The sequence below is a fragment of the Erpetoichthys calabaricus genome, chromosome 11, assembly GCF_900747795.2.
Source record: "Erpetoichthys calabaricus chromosome 11, fErpCal1.3, whole genome shotgun sequence".
NCBI lineage: Eukaryota > Metazoa > Chordata > Cladistia > Polypteriformes > Polypteridae > Erpetoichthys > Erpetoichthys calabaricus.
The window spans coordinates 108,936,167-108,942,531 of NC_041404.2; positions in this window are offsets into that span (position 1 = coordinate 108,936,167).

Genomic DNA, 6,365 nt, shown 5'->3' on the forward strand with positions numbered 1-6,365 from the left:
TTGGAAAATGGATGGATGGATGGAAATTTTTCATTTTCTGGGACCAATATCTATATGTTTTGTGGTCCAGAATGACTTTGTCCCTCTTGGTCCTTCCCTTTTCAATTAATTATTTCAAAATATTGCATTAACTCAGATACTTCAAGATGCATGTACATAGGTTTAGATATAAGCATGTTATCTGTAGAGCTTTGACATTTGAACCACACTATTAGTTGACGGCTGGTTAAGAAAACGACTAACCTAATGGCAACTGTTTAAGGGGTTTCAATCATAACAGGCAAGTTAACTAAAACAAAGCCCAAAAAAATTGTTTTAGAAGTAAATAAATGGGTATTAATTAATAAATTGGTTAGTGTGAAACTCTGCAGCCACTGCTGCCCTCCAGGCTGTAATTGAGGAGCCCTGCTTTAGGGTATTATCATCTACACATTTAAACAGCTTTCTAGATACACGTTTATAAAGATAATTTATATAAATCAACTGAGGCTGAAAAAGCTCCCTCTTTTAACATGAACTCATTGGCAAAATACTGCTTACAACTAAATCTGCTATTGCTGTATTTTGGTCAGTTTTGCAGCCAAACGTATCTCTTATTTTGAACACTTGACTCTTTAGGAAATTAAGCTACAGTCAATCATAATGTATGCACCACTAGAATCACATGCTTTTTGTTGATTCCTCGCAGAATTTCATCATTCTACAAAAACATGATGTCACACGTCTAAACCCATGTCTGCTAATACATAAGTACTTTAATAAGTTGCTCAATCTTGTCTATAATAATTGATTTTATTCATTTACCTGAAATACCTTTTGTAAGATGACTGACCTGTAGATTTTGAGGTTTTAGCTTTATCACAGTTGTTTTTTTTTCAGACTGGTATTTTCCATTTACACATTTTTCTGAAGTTCCTCAAAATAATTGTACAGTATATATACATATATTTACAAATTTGTTTGAGTGTTCTTTGTTATATGCTACTCAGTACAAGCTATTTATTTGGTTTTGCCTTTTCAATTCCTATTCATATTTCTTTCTCTGCAATCTCCAAATTGTTTTGTACTTCATTAATATTTCCTTTGGTTATAAGGAGCTTTTAACTTCACTGCATACGAAAACTTCAGAAAAATATAAATTCAGATAATTTTCTGGATATTTTTAGTTCTCTTTTGCTGCATTTAAAATGTTTCACTCCTTTATTGTTTTTACTTGTTACTTGTTCTTATTGTTCTTACTGTTAACATCATTTTTAAAAAGTCTGAATTAGCATAAGTTGCCCTAATTCGGCGTGTTCATAAGAAATATAATTATTTACTTCATGACACAGAAGTACACAATAAACAAGAAAAACTGAATCAGGTATTTGAAATATTAAATGTGTGCCTCTTAAAGTCTAAATATTCTGGGAGTGGCTCTTAAAGGGCTAGAAACAAGGATCAAAAATATTAACATATCTGTGATCAGCAGCCTCAAATTAGCATAAACTGACACTCTATATGCCTATATTACCGATACACATTCTTTTATAAGTTTTGTGAAAAGGATTAACTTTGGCCCCTCACATCCCATTAGGGAGTGAATGTCTGGAGTTGGCTGATGTGGCATGCACAACTTCAAGTCCTTCTGATCATTTTTGCTGATAACACCTATTAGTTTACTCTTTATTATAATAATATAATTTCCTCAAAATATGGTCCAAAAATGGTCTAAAATTAGTTTTTAGAGTTTAGAGAATAGTAGGAAACCCCAAAAAGCTCAATATCTTGCATAACTTTAGCCATTAAGATGATTTGAATGCTATATTTTATATGGGGTTTGTCAGGCCTTTAATGACCTCTTGGGCACAGCCAGCAGTAGTGTGTCTGTGTGCAAGAGGTTTACTTACCTCAGAAGTGACATTCATGTCTCTGGTGACTCTTCCTATGAAATCAGTAGATGGATTGGGAGAGCATGGGGAGTCATTGGGGTCACTGGAAAGTGGTGTGTGACGCTACCGATATCTTTGTAAAAGGACTAAGGTCCAAGTATTTAGAGTACTGGTGCTTCCTTTTTTGCCTTATGGTTGTGAGATATGGATGCACTAGAGTGACCTGGGACAAAGACTGGACTCCTTCGGTACTGTGTCTCTTTGGAGAATCCTTGAGTACCCCTTGTTTGACTTTGAGTCCCGAAAGAGGCACATTAACTGCATTATGAGGGAGTGTCAATTACAGCACTATGGCCATGTGGCATGATTCCCCAAGGGTAATCCGGCCTACACGATCCACGTTGTTGAGGACCTGAGGGGCTGGACCAGGCCAAGGGGACACCCACTTAACACCTGGCTGTGGCAGGTAGATGGCCATTTCCAGAAGATGGGACTGGACCGTGTGTCTGCCTGGGGGGAGGCCAACCAGGATCCTAAGCTGTTTCGTTGTGTGGTGGGTGAGGCAACGCACTATTAGGAGGCACTGGACCAAAAAAAAACTTGGTTTCAAATTGTTCATAAGTATTTCTAATGAACACAAAATCTTTTTCAGTTACCTTTTGCATAACCATTGGTATTCTTCTCTGCCTGGTTTTTGATATTTCTTATTTCATTTTTAACAGTAGCTCTCCTAAGTGCTTTATTTAGTGATAGAGAAGTTTTAGTTTTTGTAGTAGATATACAGTATGTCTGTTTTTTATTTTCATATTTGCAGATGAAGCCTGTTACATTAAGATCACTAAAACCTTACAAAAGCAACATTTTAATATCTGCTCAATATAATTCAGTGTCAAAGGGGGCTAGAGTCTATCTGGGTAGTATTGGGTGTAAGGCACCAAGTGCCTTGGACAAGGAACATGTACTGCACTTTGCAGGACTTGCTTACACACACTCACAATTGCCAACTAACTTAACTTGTGTGATGAGCATACAGGCACAACTATGGCTGCTGTTGCATCGTTCAGGTGGATGCTACACTATTACTGTTGGTGGTGATTGAGGTGGTTCCCCTCTGTCTAAGTGTTTTGAGTAGGGAGAAAATCACTATATTATTATCATTATTAGTAATTAGAGACAAGGGGTGATTAGGGGGCCAGAATGACCAAAGTGGAATACCCGAAAGAAACGGCATATAAACATGTATGCAAATTCCACATATAGACAAAGCCCTTGACTGGGATTTAAACCTTGTATCACAGAATCTTAAGATGACAGCACTAATATCTTTAAAACCATTTCACTTTCACAAGAAATTAGTTGTTCAAAAATTTACATTCTCTGAATCAGTGGTGTTTTTGGCCTGAAATTTTGTATAGACCTGGTGCAAAGGTGTCTTCAGACTATCAAAAGGGGCGAAGCCATCCTGAGAAGCTGACCTTGTAAGGAGCCTATACAAAGAGTGTGTGTCTGTGTGTGTAAGAGGGTGAGAGAGAGAGGGTTGACTAAGCACTTAAAAAGCCACGCCTTCAGGATGTATTCCTCAGCTTAAATCCATTAGTTTGGATACATGTCCACTGGCAAGTCTTGATAAAGATAAAGCTTTCCAACCTCTACATTTCAAAATGTGTTTGTCTCCTGCTGTTGTGCACAGCTTAACAGTTTCCAGGTCATTCACTTTACTTTAATCATGATGGCCAGACATTGCTAGTGGCGGCATGGCTGTGATAAAAGTAGATTTCTTGTACTTAGTTTTCCAGGCAGCATATAAGGATCAATATGCACATTTACTAAGCACCTAAGCTCAGTATCCTGATGGCAGTATGAAATCAGTAAAGGAAAAAAGTCAAAGTAAGGTCCTTGGGATCCGATTTGAAGTCCCCATCAAACCTCATGGAAAACAATCTAGTCTGGAGCATCACTTCATGGAGGAACTTGTTGTAGACCTTGGGAACATTGAAAGAACACCATTAGAAATGGGTGCCTGCTTCAGATCTTTTCAGAAACAGAATTGTAGTGTTCTGAAGAGTGCCTTCACTCCCAGACTGATGAAAGACATGCTTCTTGAACTATGTAATGTGTGGTATATTGCTTACTGGGCATTTGCACCAAAATATATATTTTTTAAACATACTGCTTTACTTTCTTTATCTGTTATTGATAGATTGGGTGGAAATAAGTGTTTTGATGTACTTGTTAAAAATATACTTTACAGTAACACAAAATAACATAAAAAGGCTTAAAAATACTCAAACATTCAAACCCAACACACTAGAGCTGAGGTGCCACAATGCTACTCAGTAGACTTTAGAAATTCACTCAAATACCATAACACCAAATCCGTGACAGGCTAGTTGAACCAAATGTTTCTTCTGTACCCATGCTTTAGTTAAGGGCTGTGAACATCTCCATTAACTAGAAAAGGCAACGTTAGACCTGCTGTTTGCCACTTGAAGATTGCTAACCCATTTTTGAACATCCAACCATATTTCTGAGTGCTTTTAAACTTAGTCATGTTTCAACTTCACCCTCCTGTTTAAAAGTGTCATAAACATTAGAGCAAAGCACTTCAGACAAACATCTGAAGGGAGAGCAGCTGGGGATGGCCAGAGGTCACTTTCAGTTAAAGCCTCGCCTGTTAGAATGATGGATGTTCAAAACAAATAACTGACAGATAAGGATGCTCCTTGCAATCAAGGCACATAATGCATTGGGAGTTGGCATTTTTTTCATGCTTCCTTGAAAGTATTTGTTAGTGAACATTCTGTAGAAAGGCAAAAATTACAAAAAAAAAAAATTAAAGGTCCCAAGTTCCAGGAAGATACAAAGGGTCCCTTTTATCATCAGGAGAAGCCGACTGAATGAATGTATTTACTGTGGCCCTGATGCTCAGCGCTCTGCAGCTGTGACAAACAGGTATTTAACAGGCAAGGACAAGTCTGGAGCTTCTGAGCAGTATAACCCGGAGTCAAGGCATTCCTTAACATTAACAGTGGAAAGAGACATAAATGAAAACGCCAGAAAGCAAAATAAAAAAGAAACACTTCAAAAAGTAAAGTACCATCTCCAAAAAGTAATTAAAGATTGTGAATGAAATGATTAAAAATGGGAAAAGATCACAGGAAAAGATCACAAGGTTGACATGAGGCTCAGAATAATCTAGAAAAACTTATCATTAACCTGAGGAGACGTAACATGAAATATGTGCAAAATGCTATTAAAAACTTCATCCAACTTACACTCAAGCAAACACAGAAGAGATTGTCTCTAAACTATGGCCAAAACCAAAGATTAAAACTGGGCTTCATTGTGATCTTTGTGATATCCGCAGCATCAAAAATCAGTATTTTGCCTGTAATGTGATGAAGAAGTTTAGCCTCAGTCATATATTCATGTGAGCAGCTCAGCTGTTTTCTTGTAGGGGGACAATATGCAAGCTTTCAAGGCAACTCAGGCCTCAAGATGTTGCCTGAAGAAGGGGCCTGAGTTGCCTTGAAAGCTTGCATATTTAATCTTTTTAGTTAGCTAATAAAAGGTGTCAGTTTGCTTGACTTCTCACTACATTCATAATGTCTAACACGGTACAACACCCTAGTACTGTAGGGGGACAGAAATTCTTATTCTTATTGTGAGTGAGGAAAGAAGGGATAATTAAAGCCAGTGGATAATACATCATGATCACACTAATGAAGGTGAAGTAGATAAAATAGTTATTATAAGTATATAAGCATACTGTGGTGTGAATAAGTATTTGTCCAGTTTATTTATGAAAAGTTTAGAGACTGACAGTTTCAGGTCTTCAACCAAAGCCTAATATTAGATAAAGGGCACCTGTTTTGTTTTTTAAAATTAATTTCAGTTATCCAAAGAACAAAGTTATCCAATACCAACAGGTACTATGTAGGAAAGTAATTGCTGCCTAGTTTAAACCACCCATTAAAGGGATAATTGGAGTCAAATAATTAAACACAACATCCTTTAACTAAACTCAGCCCTTCTCAATATAAACCTCATTTATTTTGACAAATCAACTGATTATGATTAATTTTAGCCTTCTTATTACAATCTTGCAACAGCAGAGCCCTATTCATTTTGAATTTCACTGAATGCATTTTTTTACAAAAGTTTCCCTATAAATTCCCCTTTTTCAAATAAAATATAAAGAAATTTTATAGCTGTACATATTTAACATTTTCTTCAATGTTTCTGTTTTCATTTTTGATTTTCCTCTATAATAATAATAATAATATTGGCTATTCTCAAGTTCTCCAGAATTTCCCGATGTGCAGTAACTTTCGAAAAATATGCATCAAGGGTTTATATTCTGTATGTACTCACTATTGATTAATTCACTATTGCTGAATGTGCAATATTCTTTAGAGCAATAATATGTTTTCATATTTTATTATTTTTATGTTGTTCATCTTGTGTGTATTATGTGTTGTATGTTTTTGTTTT